This window comes from Triticum aestivum, chromosome 3D (assembly GCF_018294505.1).
Source record: "Triticum aestivum cultivar Chinese Spring chromosome 3D, IWGSC CS RefSeq v2.1, whole genome shotgun sequence".
NCBI lineage: Eukaryota > Viridiplantae > Streptophyta > Magnoliopsida > Poales > Poaceae > Triticum > Triticum aestivum.
The window spans coordinates 178,760,774-178,785,255 of record NC_057802.1 but is presented as its reverse complement, the minus strand read 5'-3'; positions in this window follow the sequence as shown (position 1 = coordinate 178,785,255).

Genomic DNA, 24,482 nt, shown 5'->3' with positions numbered 1-24,482 from the left:
TCCCTCAAGTGGATGACCTAAGGTTTATCAATCCGTGGGAGGCGTAGGATGAAGATGGTCTCTCTCAAACAACCCTGCAACCAAATAACAAAGAGTCTCTTGTGTCCCCAACACACCTAATACAATGGTAAATTGTATAGGTGCACTAGTTCGGCGAAGAGATGGTGATACAAGTGCAATATAGATAGTAGATATAGGTTTTTGTAATTTAAAAATATAAAAACATCAAGGTAACTAATGATAAAAGTGAGCGTAAACGGTATTGCGATACGTTGAAACAAGGCCTAGGGTTCATACTTTCACTAGTGCAAGTTCTCTCAACAATAATAACATAATTGGATCATATAACTATCCCTCAACATGCAACAAAGAGTCACTCCAAAGTCACTAATAGCGGAGAACAAACGAAGAGATTATGGTAGGGTACGAAACCACCTCAAAGTTATCCTTTCTGATCGATCTATTCAAGAGTCCGTAGTAAAATAACACGAAGCTATTCTTTCCGTTCGATCTATCATAGAGTTCGTATTAGAATAACACCTTAAGACACAAATCAACCAAAACCCTAATGTCACCTAGATACTCCAATGTCACCTCAAGTATCCGTGGGTATGATTATACGATATGCATCACACAATCTCAGGTTCATCTATTCAACCAACACAAAGAACTTCAAAGAGCGCCCCAAAGTTTCTACCGGAGAGTCAAGACGAAAATGTGTGCCAACCCCTATGCATAAGTTCATGGGCGGAACCCGCAAGTTGATCACCAAAACATACATCAAGTGGATCACGTGAATATCCCATTGTCACCACAGATAAGCACGACAAGACATACATCAAATGTTCTCAAATCCTTAAAGACTCAATCCGATAAGATCACTTCAAAGGGAAAACTCAATTCATTACAAGAGGGTAGAGGGGGAGAAACATCATAAGATCCAACTACAATAGCAAAGCTCGCGATACATCAAGATCGTATCACCTCAAGAACACGAGAGAGAGAGAGAGATCAAACACATAGCTACTGGTACATACCCTCAGCCCCGAGGGTGAACTACTCCTTCCTCGTCATGGAGACCGCCGGGATGATGAGGATGGCCACCGGTGAGGGATCCCCCCTGCGGCAGGGTGCCGGAACAGGGCCCCGATTTTTTTTGGTGGCTACAGAGGCTTGAGGCGGCGGAACTCTCGATCTATTCTGTTCCCCGATGGTTTTAGGGTATATTGGTATATATAGGAGGAAGAAATACGTCAGGGGAGCCACGAGGGGCCCACGAGGGTGGAGGGCGCGCCCAGGGGGGTGGGCGCGCCCCCTGCCTCGTGCCTCCCTCGTTGCTTTCCTGACGTGCACTCCAAGTCTCCCGGGTTGCTTTCTTTCCAAAAATAACTTCTCCAGAACGTTTCATTCCGTTTCGACTCCGTTTGATATTCCTTTTCTTCGAAACACTGAAACAAGGGAAAAAACAGGAACTGGCACTGGGCTCTGGGTCAATAGGTTAGTCCCAAAAATAATATAACAGTGCATAGTAAAGCCCATAAAACATCCAAGATGGATAATATAATAGCATGGAACAATCAAAAATTATAGATACGTTGGAGACGTATCAGGCCCTCTCGGTAATGCACATCACTATAAGCCTTGCAAGCAATGTGAAAATGAGTTAGTTGCGGGATGATGCATTACGGAACGAGTAAAGAGACTTGCCGGTTTCAGATTGAACTAGGTATGATGATACCAACGATCGAATCTCGGGCAAGTAACATACCGATGACAAAGGGAAGGACGTATGTTGTTATGCGGTTTGACCGATAAAGATCTTCATAGAATATGCAGGAGCCAATATGAGCATCCAGGTTTCGCTATTGGTTATTGACCGGAGATGTGTCTCGGCAATGTCTACATAGTTCTCGAACCCGTAGGGTCCGCACGCTTAACGTTCGATGACGATTTGTATTATGAGTTAGTTGATTTGATGACTGAAGTTTGTTCAGAGTCCCGGATGAGATCACGGACATGACGAGGAGTATCGAAATGGTTGATAGGTAAAAATTCATATATTGGAAGGTTGCATTCGGACATCGGAGTGGTTCCGAGTGATTCGGGCATTTTTTCGGAGTACTAGGAGGTTACCGGAACCCCCGGGGGAAACCATGGGCCTTATGGGCCATGGGAGAGAAGAGGGGACAACCCACAAGGGGGAGGCACCCCCCAAGTGGAGTCCGAATAGGAAGGGGAGGGGGCGTGGCCCCCTTTTCCCTCTTCCCCTCCTCTCCTTCCCCCTTTCCCCCCTCCGTGGAAAGGAAGGAGGGGGGCCGAATCCTACTTGGACCGGGAGTCCAAGTAGGACTCCCCCCTTGGCACGTCCCCTCTAGGGCCGGCCTCCTCTTCCCAACTCCTTTATATACATGGGAGGGGGCACCCCAAAGGCACACCAAGTCTTTTGTTAGCCGTGTGCGGTGCCCCCTCCACAGCTACACACCTCGGTCATATCGTCATAGTGCTTAGGCGAAGCCCTGCGCCGGTAACTTCATCATCACCGTCGCCACGCCGTCGTGCTGACGGAACTGTCCCTCGTCCTCAACTGGATCAAGGGCTCGAGGGACGTCATCGTTCTGAACATGTGCTGAACACGGAGGTGCCGTACGTTCGGTGCTTGGATCGGTTGAATTGCGAAGACGTTCGACTACATCAACCGCATTACTAAACGCTTCCGCTTTCGGTCTACGACGGTATGTGGACACTCTCTCCCTGCTCGTTGCTATGCTTCTCCTAGATAGATCTTGCGTGATCGTAGGAAATTTTTCGAAATACTATGTTCCCCAACAGTGGCATCCGAGCCAGGTCTATGCGTAGATGTTATATGCACGAGTAGAACACAATGAGTTGTGGGCGATAATAGTCATACTGCTTACCAGCAATGTCTTACTTTGATTCGGCGGTATTGTTGGATGAAGCGGCCTGGACTGACATTACATGACCGCGTTCATGAGACTGGTTCTACCGACGTGCTTCGCACACAGGTGGCTAGCAGGTGTTTGTTTCTCCAACTTTAGTTGAATCGAGTTTGACTACGCCCGGTCCGTGTTGAAGGTTAAAATGGCACACTTGACGAAGAATCATTGTGGTTTTGATGCGTAGGTAAGAACGGTTCTTGCTAGAAGCCCGTAGCAGCCACGTAAAACTTGCAACAACAAAGTAGAGGACGTCTAACTTGTTTTTGCAGGGCATGTTGTGATGTGATATGGTCAAGACGTGATGATATATAAATTGTTGTATGAGATGATCATGTTTTGTGAAATTTATCGGCAACTGGCAGGAGCCTTATGGTTGTCGCTTTATTGTATGAAATGCAATCCCCATGTAATTGCTTTACTTTATCACTAAGCGGTAGCGATAGTCGTGGAAGAAATAGTTGGCGAGACGACAACGATGCTACGATGGAGATCAAGGTGTCAAGCCGGTGACGATGGTGATCATGACGGTGCTTTGGAGATGGAGATCAAAGGCACAAGATGATGATGGCCATATCATATCACTTATTTTGATTGCATGTGATGTTTATCTTTTATGCATCTTATTTTGCTTAGTACGACGGTAGCATTATAAGATGATCTCTCACTAAATTTCAAGGTATAAGTGTTCTCCCTGAGTATGCACCATTGCTACAGTTCGTCGTGCCGAGACACCACGTGATGATCGGGTGTGATAAGCTCTACGTTCACATACAACGGGTGCAAGCCAATTTTGCACACGCAGAATACTCGGGTTAAACTTGACGAGCCTAGCATATGCAGATATGGCCTCGGAACACTGAGACCGAAAGGTCGAACGTGAATCATATAGTAGATATGATCAACATAGTGATGTTCACCATTGAAAACTACTCCATCTCACGTGATGATCGGACATGGTTTACTTGATTTGGATCACGTGATCATTTAGATGACCAGAGGGATGTCTATCTAAGTGGGAGTTCTTAAGTAATATGATTAATTGAACTTTAATTTATCATGAACTTAGTCCTGATAGTTTTTTGCATATATATGTTGTAGATCAATAGCTCGCTTATAGCTCCCCTGTTTTATTTTTTATGTTCCTAGAGAAAAATAAATTGAAAGATGATAGTAGCAATGATGCGGACTGGGTCCGTGATCTAAGGATTATCCTCATTGCTATACAGAAGAATTATGTCCTAGATGCACCGCTAGGTGATAGACCTATTGTAGGAGAAAATGCAGACGTTATGAACGTTTGGCAAGCTCGGTATGATGACTACTTGATATTTTAGTGCACCATGCTTTACGGCTTAGAACCGGGACTTCAAAAATATTTTGAACACCAAGGAGCATATGAGATGTTCCAAGAGCTGAAATTGGTATTTCAGACTCATGCCCGAGTCGAGAGGTATGAGACCTCTGGCAAGTATTTTGCCTACAAGATGGAGGAGAATAGCTCAACCAGTGAGCATGTGCTTAGAATGTCTGAGTATTACAATCGCTTGAATCAAGTGGGAGTTAATCTTCTAGAGAATATAGTGATTGACAGAGTTCTCTAGTCACTATCACCAAGTTACTGGAACTTCGGGATGAACTATAATATGCAAGGGATGATGAAAATGATTCCCCGAGCTCTTCGCGATGCTGAAATCGGCGAAGGTAGAAATCAAGAAAAGCATCAAGTGTTGATGGTTGACAAGACCACTAGTTTCAAGTAAAAGGGCAAGGGAAAGAAAGGGAATTTCAAGAAGAATGGCAAGCAAGTTGCCACTCCCATGAAGAAGCCCAAAGCTAGACCCAAGCCTGAAACTGAGTGCTTCTACTGCAAAGGAAATGGTCACTGGAAGCGGAACTGCCCCAAATACTTGGCGGATAAGAAGGATGGAAAAGTGAACAAAAGTATATATGATATACATGTTATTGATATGTACTTTACTAGTGTTCATAGTAGCCCCTGGGTATTTGATACTGGTTCAGTTGCTATGATTAGTAAGTTAAAACAGGAGTTACAAAATGAACAGAGACTAGTTGAGGGCGAGGTGACGATGTGTGTTGGAAGTGATTCCAAGGTTGATAGGATCACCATCGCACACTCCCTTTACCTTCGGGATTAGTGTTGAACCTAAAATAAATGTTATTTGGTGTTTGCGTTGATCATAATATGATTGGATCATGTTTATTGCAGTACGGTTATTCATTTAAGTCAAAGAATAATTGTTATTCTGTTTACATGAATAAAACCTTCTATGGTCATACACCCAAGGTGAATGATTTATTGAATCTCGATCGTAGTGATACACATATTCATAATATTGATGCCAAAAGATGCTAAGTTGATAATGATAGTGCAACATACTAGTGGCCCTGCCGTTTAGGTCATATTGGTGTAAAGCGCATGAAGAAACTCCATGCTGATGGGCTTCTGGAATGACTTGATGCTTGCGAACCATGCCTCTTAGGCAAGATGACTAAAGACTCCGTTCTCCGGAACAATGGAGCGAGCCACTGACTTATTGAAAATAATACATACCGATGTATGCGGTCCGATGAGTGTTGAGGCTCATGGCGGGTATCATTATTTTCTGACCTTCACAGATGATTTGAACAGATATGGGTATATCTACTTAATGAAACATAAGTTTGAAACATTCGAAAAGTTCAAAGAATTTCAGAGTGAAGTGGAAAATCATCATAATAAGAAAATAAAGTTTCTACGATCTGATCGTGGAGGTGAATATTTGAGTTATGAGTTTGGTCTTCATTTGAAACAATGTGGAATAGTTTCACAACTCACGCCACCTGAAACACCACAGCGTAATGGTGTGTCCGAACATCGTAACCGTACTTTATTGGATATAGTGCGATCTATGATGTCTCTTACCGATTTACCACTATTGTTTTGGGGTTATGCATTAGAGACAACTGTGTTCACATTAAATAGGGCACCATATAAATCCGTTGAGACGACACCGTATGAACTATGGTTTGGCAAGAAACCTAAGCTGTTGTTTCTTAAAGTTTGAGGTTGCGATGCTTATGTGAAAAAGCTTCATCATGATAAGCTCGAACCCAAATTGGAGAAGTGCCTCTTCATAAGATACCCAAAACAAACTGTTGGGTACACCTTCTATCACAGATCCGATGGCAAGATCTTTGTTGCTAAGAATGGATCCTTTCTAGAGAAGGAGTTTCTCTCGAAAGAAGTGAGTAGGGAGGAAAGTAGAACTTGATGAGGTAGCTGTACCTTCTCCCGAATTGGAAAGTAGTTCATCACACAAATTAGTTCTAGTGATTCCTGAACCAATTAGTGAGGAAGCTAATGATGATAATCATGAAACTTCAGATCAAGTTACTACTGAACCTCGTAGGTCAACCAGAGTACGATCCACACCAGAGTGGTACGGTAATCCTTTCCTGGAGGTCATGTTACTTGACCATGACGAACCTACAAACTATGTGGAAGCTATGATGAGCCCAGATTCCACGAAATGGCTTGAGCCATGAAATCTGAGATGGGATCCATGTATGAGAACAAAGTATGGACTTTGGTTGACTTTCCCGATGATCGGCAAGCCATAGAGAATAAATGGATTTTCAAGAGGAAGACAGACACTAATGGTAGTGTTACTATCTACAAAGCTCGACTTGTCACAAAAGGTTTTCGACAAGTTCAAGGTGTGGACTACGATGAGATTTTCTCACTCGTAGCGATGCTTAAGTCTGCCCGAATCATGTTAGCAATTGCCACATTTTATGAAATCTGGCAAATGGATGTCAAAACTGCGTTCCTTAATGGATTTCTTAAAGAAGAGTTGTATATGATGCAATCAGAAGGTTTTATCAATCCTAAAGGTGCTAACAAAATGTGCAAGCTCTAGCGATCCATCTATGGACTGGTGCAAGCATCTCGGAGTTGGAATATACGCTTTGATGAGTTGATCAAAGCATATAGTTTTATACAGACTTGCGACGAAGCCTGTATTTACAAGAAAGTGAGTGGGAGCACTACAGCCTTTCTGATAAGTATATGTGAATGACATATTGTTGATCGGAAATGATGTAGAATTTTTTGGAAAGCATAAAGGAGTATTTGAGAGGAGTTTTTCAAAGAAAGACCTCGGTGAAGCTACTTACATATTGAGCATCAAGATTTATAGAGATAGATCAAGATGCTTGATAAGATTTTTTCATTAAGTATATACCTTGACAAGATTTTGAAGTAGTTCAAAATGGAACAGTCAAAGAAGGAGTTCTTGCCTGTGTTGCAAGGTGTGAAGTTGAGTAAGACTCAAAACCCAACCACGGCAGAAAATAGAAAGAGAATGAAAGTCATTCCTTATGCCACAGTCAAGGTTCTATGAAGTATGCTATGTTGTGTACCAAACCTATTGTGTACCTTGCCATGAGTTTAGCAAGGGGGTACGATAGTAATCCAGGAGTGGATCACTAGACAGCGGTCAAAGTTATCCTTAGTTACCTAAGAGGACTAAGGAAATATTTCTCGGTTATGGAGGTGATAAAGAGTTCGTCGTAAAGAGTTACGTTGATGCAAGTTTTTACATCAATCTAGATAACTCTAAGCCTCAATCTGGATACATATTGAAAGTGGGAGCAATTAGGTAGAGTAGCTCCATATAGAGCATTGTAGACATAGAAATTTGCAAAATACATACGGATCTGAATATGGCAGACCCGTTGACTAAACTTCTCTCACAAGCAAAACGTGATCACACCTTAGTAGTCTTTGGGTGTTAATCACATAGCAATGTCAACTAGATTATTGACTCTAGTAAACCCTTTGGGTGTTGGTCACATAGCGATGTGAACTATGGATGTTAATCACATAAAGATGTGAACTATTGGTGTTAAATCACATGGCGATGTGAACTAGATTATTGACTCTAGTGCAAGTGGGAGACTGAAGGAAATATGCCCTAGAGGCAATAATAAAGTTGTTATTTATATTTCCTTATATCATGATAAATGTTTATTATTTATGCTTGAAGGAAACATGCCCTAGAGGCAATAATAAAGTTGTTATTTATATTTCCTTATATCATGATAAATGTTTATTATTCATGCTAGAATTGTATTAACCGGAAACTTAGTATATGTGTGAATACATAGACAAACAAAGTGTCACTAGTATGCCTCTACTTGACTAGCTCGTTGAATCAAAGATGGTTAAGTTTCCTAGCCATAGACACGAGTTGTCATTTGATTAACGGGATCACATCATTAGTGAATGATGTGATTGACTTGACCCATTCCGTTAGCTTAGCACTTGATCGTTTAGTATACTGCTATTGCTTTCTTCATAACTTATACATGTTCCTATGACTATGAGATTATGCAACTCCCGAATACCAGAGGAACACTTAGTGTGCTACCAAACGTCACAACGTAACTGGGTGATTATAAAGGTGCTCTACAGGTGTCTCCGATGGTACTTGTTGAGTTGGCATAGATCAAGATTAGGATTTGTCACTCCGATTGTCGCAGAGGTATCTCTGGGCCCTCTCGGTAATGCACGTCACTATAAGCCTTGCAAGCAATGTGACTAATGAGTTAGTTGCGGGATGATGCATTACGGAACGAGTAAAGAGACTTGCCGGTAACGAGATTGAACTAGGTATTGAGATACCAACGATCGAATCTCGGGCAAGTAACATACCGATGACAAAGGGAACAACGTATGTTGTTATGCAATTTGACCGATAAAGATCTTCGTAGAATATGTAGGAGCCAATATGAGCATCCAGGTTCCGCTATTGGTTATTGACCGGAGACGTGTCTCGGTCATGTCTACATAGTTCTCGAACCCGTAGGGTCCGCACACTTAATGTTCGGTGACGATCGGTATTATGAGTTTATGTGTTTTGATGTACCGAAGGTAGTTCGGAGTCCCGGATATGATCACGGACATGACGAGGAGTTTCGAAATGGTCGCGACATAAAGATCAATATATTGGATGACTATGTTTGGACATCGGAAGGGTTCCGAGTGAGTTTGGACATATACCGGAGTACCGGGGGGTTACCGGAACCCCCCGGGGAGTGTAATGGGCCTTATGGGCCTTAGTGGAGAGAGAGGGGCGGCCAGGGCAGGCTGCGCGCCCCCTCCCCCTCTAGTCCGAATTGGACAAGGAAGGGGGGCGGCGCCCCCCTTTTTCCTTCTCCCTCTCTCCTCCTTCCTTCTCTCCTACTCCTACTACATGGAAGGGGGAGAATCCTACTCCCGGTGGGAGTAGGACTCCCGCTGGGGCGCACCTAGGAGGCCGGCCCTCTCCCCCTCCTCAACTCCTTTATATATGGGGGAAGGGTGCACCCCATAGACACACAAGTTGATCATTGATCTCTTAGCCGTCTGCGGTGCCCCCCTCCACCATAATCCACCTCGATCATATCGTCGTAGTGCTTAGGCGAAGCCCTGCGCCGGTAGCTTCATCATCACCGTCATCACACCGTCGTGCTGACGAAGCTGTCCCTCGAAGCTCTACTGGATCGTGCATTCGTGGGACGTCATCGAGCTGAACGTGTGCAGATCGCGGAGGTGTCGTACGTTCGGTACTAGGATCGGTCGATCGTGAAGACGTACGCCTACATCAACCGCGTTGTCATAACGCTTCTGCTTTCGGTCTACAAGGGTACGTGGACAACACTCTCCCCTCTCGTTGCTATGCATCACCATGATCTTGCGTGTGCGTAGGAATATTTTTGAAATTACTACGTTCCCCAACAGTGGCATCCGAGCCAGGTTTATGCGTAGATGTTATATGCACGAGTAGAACACAAGTGAGTTGTGGGCGATACTAGTCATACTGCTTACCAGCATGTCATACTTTGATTCGGCGGTATTGTTGGATGAAGCGGCCCGGGCCGACATTACGCGTATGCTTACGCCTGGTTCTACCGACGTGCTTCGCACACAGGTGGCTGGCGGGTGTCAGTTTCTCCAACTTTAGTTGAATCGAGCGTGGCTACACCCGGTCCTTGTTGAAGGTTAAAATAGCACATACTTGACGAAATATCGTTGTGGTTTTGATGCGTAGGTAAGAACGGTTCTTGCTCAGCCTGTAGCAGCCACGTAAAACATGCAACAACAAAGTAGAGGACGTCTAGCTTGTTTTAAAGGGCATGTTGTGATGTGATATGGTCAAGACATGATGCTAAATTTTTTTGTATGAGATGATCATGTTTTGTAATGGAGTTATCGGCAGCCGGCAGGAGCCATATGGTTGTTACTTTATTGTATGAAATGCAATCGCCATGTAATTGCTTTACTTTATCACTAAGCGGCAGCGATAGTCGTAGAAGCAATAGTCGGCGAGACGACAATGATGCTACGATGGAGATCAAGGTGTCGCGCCGGTGACGTTGGTGATCATGACGGTGCTTTGGAGATGGAGATCAAAGGCACAAGATGATGATGGCCATATCATATCACTTATATTGATTGCATGTGATGTTTACCCTTTATGCATCTTATTTTGCTTAGATCGACGGTAGCATTATAAGATGATCTCTCACTAAATTTCGAGGTATAAGTGTTCTCCCTAAGTATGCACCGTTGCGAAAGTTCGTCGTGCCGAGACACCACGTGATGATCGGGTGTGATAAGCTCTACGTTCACATACAACGGGTGCAAGCCAGTTTTGCACACGCAGAATACTCGGGTTAAACTTGACGAGCCTAGCATATGCAGATATGGCCTCGGAACACTGAGACCGAAAGGTCGAGCATGAATCATATAGTAGATATGATCAACATAGTGATGTTCACCATTGGAAACTACTCCATCTCACGTGATGATCGGACATGGTTTAGTTGATGTGGATCACGTGATCACTTAGATGATTAGAGGGATGCCTATCTAAGTGTGAGTTCTTAAGTAGATTAATTAAACTTTAATTTATCATGAACTTAGTACCTGATAGTATTTTGCATGTCTATGTTGTTGTAGATAGATGGCCCGTGTTGTTGTTCCGTTGAATTTTAATGCGTTCCTAGAGAAAGCTAAGTTGAAAGATGATGGTAGCAACTACACGGACTGGGTCCGTAACTTAAGGATTATCCTCATTGCTGCACAGAAGAATTACGTCCTGAAAGCACCGCTAGGTGCCAAACCCGCTGCAGGAGCAACGCCAGATGTTATGAACGTCTGGCACATCAAAGCTGATGACTACTCGATAGTTCAGTGTGCCATGCTTTACAGCTTAGAACCGGGACTTCAACGACGTTTTAAACGTCATGGAGCATATGAGATGTTCCAGGAGTTGAACTTAATATTTCAAGCAAATGCCCGGATTGAGAGATATGAAGTCTCCAATAAGTTCTACAGCTGCAAGATGGAGGAGAATATTTCTGTCAGTGAACATATACTCAAAATGTTTGGGTATAATAATCACTTGATTCAATTGGGAGTCTGGGAGTTAATCTTCCTGATGATAGTGTCATTGACAAAATTCTTCAATCACTACCACCAAGCTACAAGAGCTTTGTGATGAACTATAATATGCAAGGGATGGATAAGACAATTCCCGAGCTCTTCGCAATGCTAAAGGCTGCAGAGGTAGAAATCAAGAAGGAGCATCAAGTGTTGATGGTCAACAAGACCACCCGTTTCAAGAAAAAGGGTAAAGGCAAGAAGGGGAATTTCAAGAAGAACGGCAAGCAAGTTGCTGCTCAAGTGAAGAAGCCCAAATCTTGACCTAAGCCTGAGACTGAGTGCTTCTACTGCAAAGGGACTGGTCACTGGAAGCGGAAGTGCCCCAAGTATTTGGCGGATAAGAAGGATGGCAAGGTGAACAAAGGTATATGTGATATACATGTTATTGATGTGTACCTTACTAATGCTCGCAGTAGTACCTGGTACTTGATACTGGATCTATTGCTAATATTTGCAACTCGAAACAAGGACTACGGATTAAGTGAAGATTGGCTAAGGATGAGGCGACGATGCGCATAGGAAATGGTTCCAAAGTCGATGTGATTGCGGTTGGCACGCTACCTCTACCTCCGGGATTAGTTTTAGACATGAATAATTGTTATTTGGTGCCAGCGTGAGCATGAACATTATATCTGGACCTTGTTTGATGCGAGACGGTTATTCATTTAAATACGAGAATAATGGTTGTTCTATTTATATGAGTAATATCTTTTATGGTCATGCACCCTTGAAGAGTGGTCTATTTATATTGAATCTCGATAGTAGTGATACACATATTCATAATATTGAAGCCAAAAGATGCAGAGTTGATAATGATAGTGCAACTTATTTGTGGCACTGCTGTTTAGGTCATATTGGAGTAAAGGCCTTGAAGAAACTCCATTCTGATGGAATTTTGGAATCACTTGATTATGAATCACTTGGTACTTGTGAACCATGCCTTATGGGCAAGATGACTAAAACGCCGTTCTCCGGAACAATGGAGCGATCAATAGATTTGTTGGAAATCATACATACTAATGTATGTGGTCCGATGAATGTTGAGCCTCGTGGCGGGTATTGTTATTTTCTCACCTTCATAGATGATTTGAGCAGATATGGGTATATCTACTTAATGAAACATAAGTCTTAAACATTTGAAAAGTTCAAAGAATTTCAGAGTGAAGTGGAAAATCATCGTAAGAAGAAAATAAAGTTTCTACGATCTGATCGTGGAGGAGAATATTTGAGTTACGAGTTTGGTCTTCATTTGAAACAATGCGGAATAGTTTCGCAACTCACGCCACCTGGAACACCACAACGTAATGGTGTGTCCGAATGTCGTAATCGTACTTTACTAGATATGGTGTGATCTATGATGTCTCTTACTGATTTACCGCTATCGTTTTGGGGTTATGCTTTAGAGACGGCTGCATTCACATTAAATAGGGCACCATCTAAACCTGTTGAGATGACACCTTATGAACTATGGTTTGGCAAGAAACCAAAGTTGTCGTTTCTTAAAGTTTGGGGCTGCGATGCTTATGTGAAAAAGCTTCAACCTGATAAGCTCGAACCCAAATCGGAGAAATGTGTCTTCATAGGATACCCAAAGGAGACTGTTCGGTACACCTTCTATCACAGCTCCGAAGGCAAGACATTCGTTGCTAAGAATGGATCCTTTCTAGAGAAGGAGTTTCTCTCGAAAGAAGTGAGTGGGAGGAAAGTAGAACTTGATGAGGTAACTGTACCTACTCCCTTATTGGAAAATAGTTCATCACAGAGATCTGTTCCTGTGACTCCTACACCAATTAGTGAGGAAGCTAATGATGATGATCATGTAACTTCAGATCAAGTTACTACCGAACCTCGTAGGTCAACCAGAGTAAGATCCGCACCAGAGTGGTACGGTAATCCTGTTCTGGAGGTCATGTTACTTGACCATGACGAACCTACGAACTATGAGGAAGCGATGATGAGCCCAGATTCCGCGAAATGGCTTGAGGCCATGAAATCTGAGATGGGATCCATGTATGAGAACAAACTGTGGACTTTGGTTGACTTGCCCGATGATCGGCAAGCCATCGAGAATAAATGGATCTTCAAGAAGAAGACTGACGCTGACGGTAATGTTACTGTCTACAAAGCTCGACTTGTTGCGAAAGGTTTCGACAAGTTCAAGGAGTTGACTACGATGAGACCTTCTCACCCGTAGCGATGCTTAAGTCCGTCCGAATCATGTTAGCAATTGCCGCATTTTATGATTATGAAATTTGGCAAATGGATGTAAAGACTGCATTCCTGAATGGATTTCTGGAAGAAGAGTTGTATATGATGCAACCTGAAGGTTTTATCGATCCAAAGGATACTAACAAAGTGTGCAAGCTCCAGCGATCCATTTATGGACTGGTGCAAGCATCTCGGAGTTGGAATAAACGTTTTGATAGTGTGATCAAAGCATATGGTTTTATACAGACTTTTGGAGAAGCCTGTATTTACAAGAAAGTGAGTGGGAGCTCTGTAGCATTTCTAATATTATATGTGGATGACATATTGTTGATTGGAAATGATATAGAATTTCTGGATAGCATAAAAGGATACTTGAATAAGAGTTTTTCAATGAAAGACCTCGGTGAAGCTGCTTATATATTGGGCATCAAGATCTATAGAGATAGATCAAGACGCTTAATTGGACTTTCACAAAGCACATACCTTGATAGAGTTTTGAAAAATTTCAAAATGGATCAAGCAAAGAAAGGGTTCTTGCTTGTGTTACAAGGTGTGAAGTTGAGTCAGACTCAATGCCCGACCACTGCAGAAGATAGAGAGAAAATGAAAGGTGTTCCCTATGCTTCAGCCATAGGCTCTATCATGTATGCAATGATGTGTACCAGACCTGATGTGTGCCTTGCTATTAGTTTAGCTGGGAGGTACCAAAGTAATCCAGGAGTGGATCACTGGACAGCGGTCAAGAACATCCTGAAATACCTGAAAAGGACTAAGGATATGTTTCTCGTTTATGGTGGTGACAAAGAGCTCGTCGTAAATGGTTACGTCGATGCAAGCTTTGACACTGATCCGGATGACTCTAAGTCAAAAACTGGATACGTGTTTATATTGAACGGTGGAGCTGTCAGTTGGTGCAGTTCTAAGCAAAGCGTCGTGGTGGGATCTACGTGTGAAGCGGAGTACATAGCTGCTTCGGAAGCAGCAAATGAAGGAGTCTGGATGAAGGAGTTCATATCCGATCTAGGTGTCATACCTAGTGCATCAGATCCAATGAATTTTTTTGTGACAATACTGGTGCAATTGCCTTGGCAAAGGAATCCATATTTCACAAGAGAACCAAGAACATCAAGAGACGCATCAATTCCATCCGCGATCAAGTCAAGGAGGGAGACATAGAGATTTGCAAGATACATACGGATCTGAAGTTGCAGACCCGTTGACTAAGCCTCTCTCATGAGCAAAACATGATCAGCACCAAGACTCCATGGGTGTTAGAATCATTACTGTGTAATCGACATTATTGACTCTAGTGCAAGTGGGAGACTGAAGGAAATATGCCCTAGAGGCAATAATAAAATTGTTATTTATATTTCCTTATATCATGATAAATGTTTATTATTCATGCTAGAATTGTATTAACCGGAAACTTAGTACATGTGTGAATACATAGACAAACATAGTGTCACTAGTATGCCTCTACTTGACTAGCTCGTTGAATCAAAGATGGTTAAGTTTCCTACCCATAGACATGAGTTGTCATTTGATTAACGGGATCACATCATTAGTGAATGATGTGATTGACTTGACCCATTCCGTTAGCTTAGCACTTGATCGTTTAGTATATTGCTATTGCTTTCTTCATAACTTATACATGTTCCTATGACTATGAGATTATGCTACTCCCGAATACCGAATGAACACTTTGTGTGCTACCAAACGTCACAACGTAACTGGGTGATTATAAAGGTGCTCTACAGGTGTCTCCGATGGTACTTGTTGAGTTGGCATAGATCAAGATTAGGATTTGTCACTCTGATTGTCGCAGAGGTATCTCTGGGCCCTCTCGGTAATGCACGTCACTATAAGCCTTGCAAGCACTGTGACTAATGAGTTAGTTGCGGGATGATGCATTACAGAACGAGTAAAGAGACTTGCCGGTAATGAGATTGAACTAGGTATTGAGATACCGACGATCGAATCTTGGGCAAGTAACATACCGATGACAAAGGGAACAACGTATGTTGTTATGCGGTTTGACTGATAAAGATCTTCATAGAATATGTAGGAGCCAATATGAGCATCCAGGTTCCGCTATTGGTTCTTGACCGGAGACGTGTCTCGGTCATGTCTACATAGTTCTCGAACCCGTAGGGTCCGCACGCTTAACGTTCGGTGATGACCGGTATTATGAGTTTATGTGTTTTGATGTACCGAAGGTAGTTCGAAGTCCCAGATATGATCACGGACATGACGAGGAGTCTCGAAATGGTCGAGACATAAAGATCGATATATTGGATGACTATGTTTGGACATCGGAAGGGTTCCAAGTGAGTTTGGACATATACCGGAGTACCGCGGGGTTACCGGAACCCCCCGGGGAGTGTAATGGGCCTTATGGGCCTTAGTGGAGAGAGAGAGGGCCGGCCAGGGCAGGCCGCGCGGCCCCTCCCCCTCTAGTCCGAATTGGACTAGGAAGGGGGGGGGCAGCGCCCCCCTTTTTCCTTCTCCCTCTCTCCTCCTTCCTTCTCTCCTACTCCTACTACATGGAAGGGGGAGAATCCTACTCCCGGTGGGAGTAGGACTCCCCTTGGGGCGCGCCTAGGAGGCCGGCCCTCTCCCCCTCCTCCACTCCTTTATATACGGGGGAAGGGGGCACCCCATAGACACACAAGTTGATCATTGATCACTTAGCCGTGTGCGGTGCCCCCCTCCACCATAATCCACCACGGTCATATCGTCGTAGTACTTAGGCGAAGCCCTGTGCCGGTAGCTTCATCATCACCGTCATCACACCGTCGTGCTGGCGAAGCTCTCCCTCGAAGCTCTACTGGATCGTGAGTTCGTGGGACGTCACCTAGCTGAACGTGTGCAGATCGCGGAGGTGTCGTACGTTCGGTACTAGGACCAGTCGATCTTGAAGACTTATGACTACATCAACCGCGTTGTCATAACGCTTCCACTTCCGGTCTACGAGGGTACGTGGACAACACTCTCCCCTCTCGTTGCTATGCATCACCATGATCTTGCGTGTGCGTAGGATTTTTTTTGAAATTACTACGTTCCCCAACAATGCTAGAATTGTATTGACCGGAAACTGTGTACATATGTGAATACATAGACAAAACAAAGCGTCCCTAGTATGCCTCTACTTGACTAGCTCGTTAATCAAAGATGGTTAATTTTCCTGACCAGACACATGTGTTGTCATTTGATGAACATGATCATATCATTAGGAGAATGATGTGATGGACAAGACCCATCCATTAGCTTAGCATAATGATTGTTTAGTTTTATTGCTATTGCTTTCTTCATGACTTATACATGTTCCTCTCACTATGAGATTATGCAACTCCCGAATACCGGAGGAACACCTTGTGTGCAATCAAACGTCACAACGTAACTGGGTGATTATAAAGATGCTCTACAGGTGTCTCCGAAGGTGTTTGTTGGGTTGGCATAGATAAAGATTAGGATTTGTCACTCCATATATCGGAGAGGTATCTCTGGGCCCTCTCGGTAATGCACATCACTATAAGCCTTGCAAGCAATGTGACTAATGAGTTAGTTGCGGGATGATGCATTACGGAATGAGTAAAGAGACTTGCCGGTAACGAGATTGATCTAGGTATGATGATACCGACGATCGAATCTCGGGCAAGTAACAGACCGATGACAAAGGGAATGACGTATGTTGTTATGCGGTTTCACCGATAAAGATCTTCGTAGAATATGTAGGAGCCAATATGAGCATCCAGGTTTCGCTATTGGTTATTGACCAGAGATGTGTCTCAGTCATGTTACATAGTTCTCGAACCCTAGGGTCCGCATGCTTAACGTTCGATGACGATTTGTATTATGAGTTGTGTGATTTGATGACCGAAGTTTGTTCGGAGTCCCGGATGAGTTCACGGACATGACGAGGAGTCTTGAAATGGTCGAGAGGTAAAGATTCATATATTGGAAGATTGCATTCGGACATCGGAATGGTTCCGAGTGATTCAGGCATTTTTTCGGAGTACGAGGAGGTTACCGGAACCCCCCGGGGGAAATCATGGGCCTTATGGGCCATGGGAGAGAAGAGGGGACAACCCACAAGGGGAGGCGCGCCCCCCCATGTGGAGTCCGAATAGGAAGGGGAGGGGGCGCGGCCCCCTTTCCCTCTTCCCCTCCTCTCCTCCCCCCTTTTCACCCTCCGTAGAAAGGAAGGAGGGGGGGGGGCGAATCCTACTTGGACCGAGAGTCCAAGTAGGACTCCCCCCCTTGGCGCGCCCCCTCTAGGGCCCGCCTCCTCTTCCCCCCTCCTTTATATACGTGGGAGGGGGGCACCCCAAAGGCACACCAAGTCTTCTCTTAGCCGTGTGCGGTGCCCCCCCTCCATAGTTACACACTCCGGTCATATCGACGTAGTGATTAGGCGAAGCCCTGCGCCGGTAACTTCATCATCATCGTCGCCACGCCATCATGCTGACGGAACTCTCCCTTGTCCTCAACTGGATCAAGAGCTCAAGGGACGTCATCTTTTTGAACGTGTGCCGAACACGGAGGTGCCGTACGTTTGGTGCTTGGATCGGTTGAATCGCGAAGACGTTCGACTACATCAACCGTGTTCTAAACGCTTGCGCTTTCGGTCTACGAGGGTACGTGGACACTCTCTCCCCGCTCGTTGCTATGCTTCTCCTAGATAGATCTTGCGTGATCGTAGGAAATTTTTTGAAGTACTATGTTCCCGAATGATTCAGGCATTTTTGGAAGGTTGCATTCGGACATCGGAATGGTTCCGAGTGATTCAGGCATTTTTTTCGGAGTACCAGGAGGTTACCGGAACCCCCCAGGGGAAATCATGGGCCTTATGGGCCATGGGAGAGAAGAGGGGACAACCCACAAGGGGAGGCGCCCCCCCATGTGGAGTCCAAATAAGAAGGGGAGGGGCGCGACCCCCTTTCCCTCTTCCCCTCCTCTCCTTCCCCCTTTTCCCCCTCCGGAGAAAGGAAGGAGGGGGGCCGAATCCTACTTGGACCGGGAGTCCAAGTAGGACTCCCCCCCTTGGCGCGCCCCCTCTAGGGCCGGCCTCCTCCTCCCCCTCCTTTATATACGTGGGAGGGGGGCACCCCAAAGGCACAGCAAGTCTTCTCTTAGCCGTGTGCGGTGCCCCCCTCCACAGTTACACACCTCAGTCATATCGTCGTAGTGCTTAGGCGAATCCCTGCGCCGGTAACATCATCATCATTGTCGCCACGCCGTCGTGCTGACGGAACTCTCCCTCGTCCTCAACTAGATCAAGAGCTCGAGGGACGTCATCTTGCTAAACATGTGCTGAACACGGAGGTGCCGTACGTTCAGTGCTAGGATCGGTTGAATCGCGAAGACGTTCGACTACATCAATCGCGTTACTAAATGCTTCCGCTTTCGGTCTACGAGGGTACATGGACACACTCTCCCTGCTCGTTGCTATGCTTCTCCTAGATAGATCTTGCGTGGTTGTAGGTAAATTTTTTGAAATACTGCGTTCCCCAACAGTTTCTGTAGGTATTTTCTTGAAACTGGAAAAATACCAAAAATATAGAAACTGGTCGTGGACGCTGAATTAATATGTTAGTCCAATGAATTCAATAAAAAGTATGATGAATGACTTTACAATTGATAGAAATATAGCATAAACCATACAGAAATTATTGATACTCCCTCCGTCCAAAAATACTTGTCGGAGAAATGAATGTATCTAGACGTATTTTAGTTCTACATACATCCGTTTTTATCCATTGCTCGGACAAGTATTTTGGGACGGAGGGAGTAAATTTGAGACGTATCAGCTCCCCAAGCTCTACATGCTTGAGACGAGCATGTACATTATAAAAAGGATGAATGCTACCAAACATGATCTTGATTCAACTAATGTATCACTTATAGTGGATGTAAATCGATAAAACAAAAGTTTGTCAAAGGCGTGTATTAACAATCTTCAACTATCTCAATGCATACAAAAGAAGACCCTACATATTATCTGATAATCAAATGCATCAAGTCAAAGTCACCAATGACAAGTGTTTAGAAAGAATGCCAAGTTAACTGGGTAAACAATCATAGTTATTAATGCAAGGCATATTAACATGGCAATCACTTCTAGGCTAACCCTCAATACAAGACAGAATACAATCACTTGTTTCCTCTGTTTCACAATCTTCAAAAACCTGGAATCTGAACGCAACTATGAGTTTATCTCCTAAGCAGGGCAAAGAGAAATAGTAATCATGGTGGTTTAAAAGAAGTGGAAAAAGAAAGCCTTGTAACAACGCAGCTCACCATAAGGATGAGGGAGACCTTAGGATTGATATTGTCCAGGGAGTAGAGATTGTCGTACAACTAGGATGCACATGTGAATGAAATCTCTCCTATGGACGAATGGTGGTGCATCCAACTTTCCTGCACACGAACATCTAGAGCTCATTTTAGGAGGCTCATCATTGCAATATACTAGTAGGTATATGAAACTCATGAATTCTCAACAATGAAATGTAATGAAGTGGTGCTACTTTGGAGCACTTATAAAAATGTCTATTGTGAGTACATAGTGCTACTTCAAAGCACTTTACATGCATACTCTAATAAAGTATAATGGTGTTGCTCCTTCTCCCTGTCACTTTTCCGGTGACACCTTGACACATCTTTGTTTTATTTGGATTATTTTTTGACTCCCTTTCTTCTTTCTCAAGGTAGAAGCAACACCTTACAATAATGACCATTACACTTTTCTCAACTTCATCAAAATGCAAACATAGCACTTGCTATGAACATAAAAGATCTCTATATATGATGCCTCTCGCAATATACACTACAAGAATCGGGATCTTTGCCGTCAGCTGGCTCTTTGCCGTCAGCTAGCTGATGGCAAAGAAGGTCTTTGCCATAAGGTTAAATGAAACTGACGACAAAGAATAAGCTGACGTCAAAGATATTTTTTGTCGTCAGTCGGCTCTTTGCCGTCCGCTAGCTAATGGCATAGATGCATTCCCGTCTTCTCGCTGACGGCAAAGAGGGAGGGTGGCCCACTAGCGACAGCCACCTAACGGCCACTTTCTTTGCCGTCCGCTAGCAGACGGCAAAGAAAGTGCACAAACTGACGTCTGTTAGCTAGGCTCTTTGCCGTCTGCTAGCAGACGGCAAAGAACCGTGCTCTAACTAAAAATCAAACACGCCCGCGCCCGACCCCTCTCTCTCTCTGTCCCCTCTCTCCGCCCCGTGCCCGAGCCGACGCTGCCTTGCACCACCCCCATCGCCGGCCGCCCCGCCCCTGTGTCGCCGCCGCCCCACTTCACCCACATCGCCACGCCGTCCCGACGACCCCCTCTTCGCCCCCGCGCCAACCCTGTCGCCGCGCCGCCGCCGACGCCCTGGCGACCCCCTCCTCCACCCTGCGCCACCCCGACCTCGACCTCCACCGCTCCTCGCCCTCAAGTAAGTGTGCCATGGCAGAAGTACTTATCACGTAGGTAGGTGAAATGTTGGTTGTTAGATTTGATCATCGATAAACAATTTAGGGCATCTTTGATTCACATGATTCTAGAAACATAAAATAAAAAGATCGCAAAGTTATGCCCATATGAATCACGCACGGTTTTTGGTTTGGTTGCATCACAGAGAAAAGTACGGATTCTTTTCAAGAGTCTTTGGGTGGGCGCTATAATTCTTATGGAATGAATACAAATGAATCCTTAGTAAAAGTTCCTACTGGATTCAATCCAACAAATTAAACGACCAACATGAAAAGAGAAATCTCAAGGATTAAAAAAAACTCCTTCAATTCAAAGAGGCCCACGGCAATGCAATATATAAATGCTTCTAACTCTTGGAAGCCATTTACCCATGGACTAGTGATTGACATGGTTTTTTTTGTAACCCTACCATTTCCTTTTTGGCGATGAGTAACACTACCACAATCTCAAAAAAGACCAAATGCCACATACTCTATGGGAGTAGAAGATGATACATCGGTATCGACCAAGCCACAGGCAGGGCCATCGGCATCAGTATGTATTATTTTGTTGCTGATTGAAGCCATGGCACTTGTAGCAAGAATTAGGCTAATAAAGGGAGGGGATTGTTATAAAAAAATTGAGGAATGATAGAAACCTAAAAGATAGATGCATTGAACAAAGGTAGCTATGCCTTGAGGCTGAGTAGTGATCTGAATGAATGAATAACACTGATAACCCCCTCTCATTAAGATATTACTGGCACTTGTAGCAATAAATAGTTATTTATTGATGCAAATATCGCTTTTTCGTATCCAATGGTTTTTGGGTTCCAGGAAATTATTTACGTTCCAGGAAATCAGTCAAAGCATCTCTATTAGCAAAATTTCCACTAACTAACTGCCCAAAGTACAGTGCCAACACTAGTGCTTGTCATTCTCTCTTCAAACTTGTTTCTTAGTTTTGTAACACATATTTGAGCAATATCATCCCTTGCGTATTATAGTTAAATTAAAACCAAATGTTACTCCAAGTAACTGCAACTTGTTAATTTGGTTTACATTTTCAGTTTTGTTTCATGTATAAAGAAATCCCTAGTTTTGAAGGGTTCAAGCTGTTGCCATCATATGTCCACAAGTGCATTGCTTTTTGAATGTGAAATGATAACTTCGTGTAGTTGATTATCTTCTGCTCAAAACTTCTGCTGCTATAATGTTGTATGATAATGTTGTAAGGGCAGTAATTGGTCTCTTCTGCTGCTTATCAGAGATGGGGGGATGCTTTCGAGTTCTTCAGTATCATACTTGGGACTTCCTCCAGGAGGCAGGTATATAAACGGAGAGATCTCCCCTTCACCCATCTCATTATGATAACCCTGTTGTTTGCTACATCACTCCTTGTCCCAAACTTCAGAGGCTGCCTGACACTTTTATGAAGATGCTGGACGGCCATCGGCCAAAGAATGTGAAGCTGTGACAGGCCGGCAGTGGGCTTCGCAGGCATTGGGACGTGGAGGTGGTGATCAGGAACAGCCACATGTACCTGTGTCGTGATTGGGAGCAGTTCTACCGTGCCTACGGCCTATGGCACGGGTACTTCCTTCTCTTCAGGTACGACGGCAACGCCATGCTCACCGTGAAGGTGTTCAACACGACTATGTGTCGCATGCGCTACTAGGACATGATGATGCCAGTATGTTATGCCTCTTCTTCCTCTACATTTGGCTTTGTCTCACATCCATTGTTAATGGTCATTGTTGCATTTGGTCAGGCAATGGGAGCAGCAGCAGCGACTCTGGCTACAGCCAAAGCAGCAGCGACTCTGGCTGCAGCAAAAGTAGCAGCGAGGATGATCCGGAATGGAGAGGGGAAGAAGAGGAGCAGAGTGGGGATGAGGAGGTGCTGGCTGACGATGGGCAAGAGATGGTGGTGGGTGAGGATTGATACGTCTCCAACGTATCTATAATTTTTGATTGCTCCATGCTATATTATATTCTCTTTTGGACATTATTGGGCTTTATTATACACTTTTATATTATTTTTGGGACTAACCTATTAACCGGAGGCCCAGCCCGGAATTGCTATTTTTTTTGCCTATTTCAGAGTTTCGCAGAAAAAGAATATCAAACGGAGTCCAAACGGAATGAAACCTTCGGGAACGTGATTTTCGGAACGAACGTGATCCAGAGGACTTGGACCCTACGTCAAGACATCAACCAGGAGGGAACGAGGTAGGGGGGCATGCCCACCCCCTGGGTGCGCCCTCCACCCTCGTGGGCCCCCTGTTGCTCCACCGACGTACTCCTTCCTCCTATATATACCTACGTACCCCCACACTACCAGATACAGAGCCAAAAACCTAATTCCACCGCCGCAACCTTCTGTACCCGTGAGATCCCATCTTGGGGCCTATTTCGGAGCTCCGCCGGAGGGGGCATCGATCACGGAGGGCTTCTACATCAGCACCATAGCCTCTCCGATGATGTGTGAGTATTTTACCTCAGACCTTCGGGTCCATAGTTATTAGCTAGATGGCTTCTTCTCTCTTTTTGGATCTCAATACAATGTTCTCCCCCTCTCTCGTGGAGATCTATTCGATGTAATCTTCTTTTGCGGTGTGTTTGTTGAGACCGATGAATTGTGGGTTTATGATCAAGTTTATCTATGAACAATATTTGAATCCTCTCTGAATTCTTATATGTATGATTGGTTATATTTGCAAGTCTCTTCGAATTATCAGTTTGGTTTGGCCTACTAGATTGGTCTTTCTTGCAATGGGAGAAGTGCTTAGCTTTGGGTTCAATCTTGCGGTGTCCTTTCCCAGTGACAGTAGGGGCAGCAAGGCACGTATTGTATTGTTGCCATCGAGGATAACAAGATGGGGTTTATATCATATTGCATGAGTTTATCCCTCTACATCATGTCATCTTGCTTAAAGCATTACTCTATTCTTATGAACTTAATACTCTAGATGCATGCTGGATAGCGGTCGATGTGTGGAGTAATTGTAGTAGATGCAGGCAGGAGTCGGCCTACTTGTCTCGGACGTGATGCCTATATACATGATCATACCTAGATATTCTCATAACTATGCTCAATTCTGTCAATTGCTCAACAGTAATTCGTTCACCCACCGTAAATACTTATGCTCTTGAGAGAAGCAACTAGTGAAACCTATGGCCCCCGGGTCTATTTTCCATCATATTAATCTCCCGACAACAAGCTATTTCTGGCGCCGTTTTTATTTTACTTTCATTACTTTGCATCTTTATCATAAAAATACCAAAAATATTATCTTATCATATCTATCAGATCTCACTCTCGTAAGTGATCGTGTAGGGATTGACAACCCCTTACC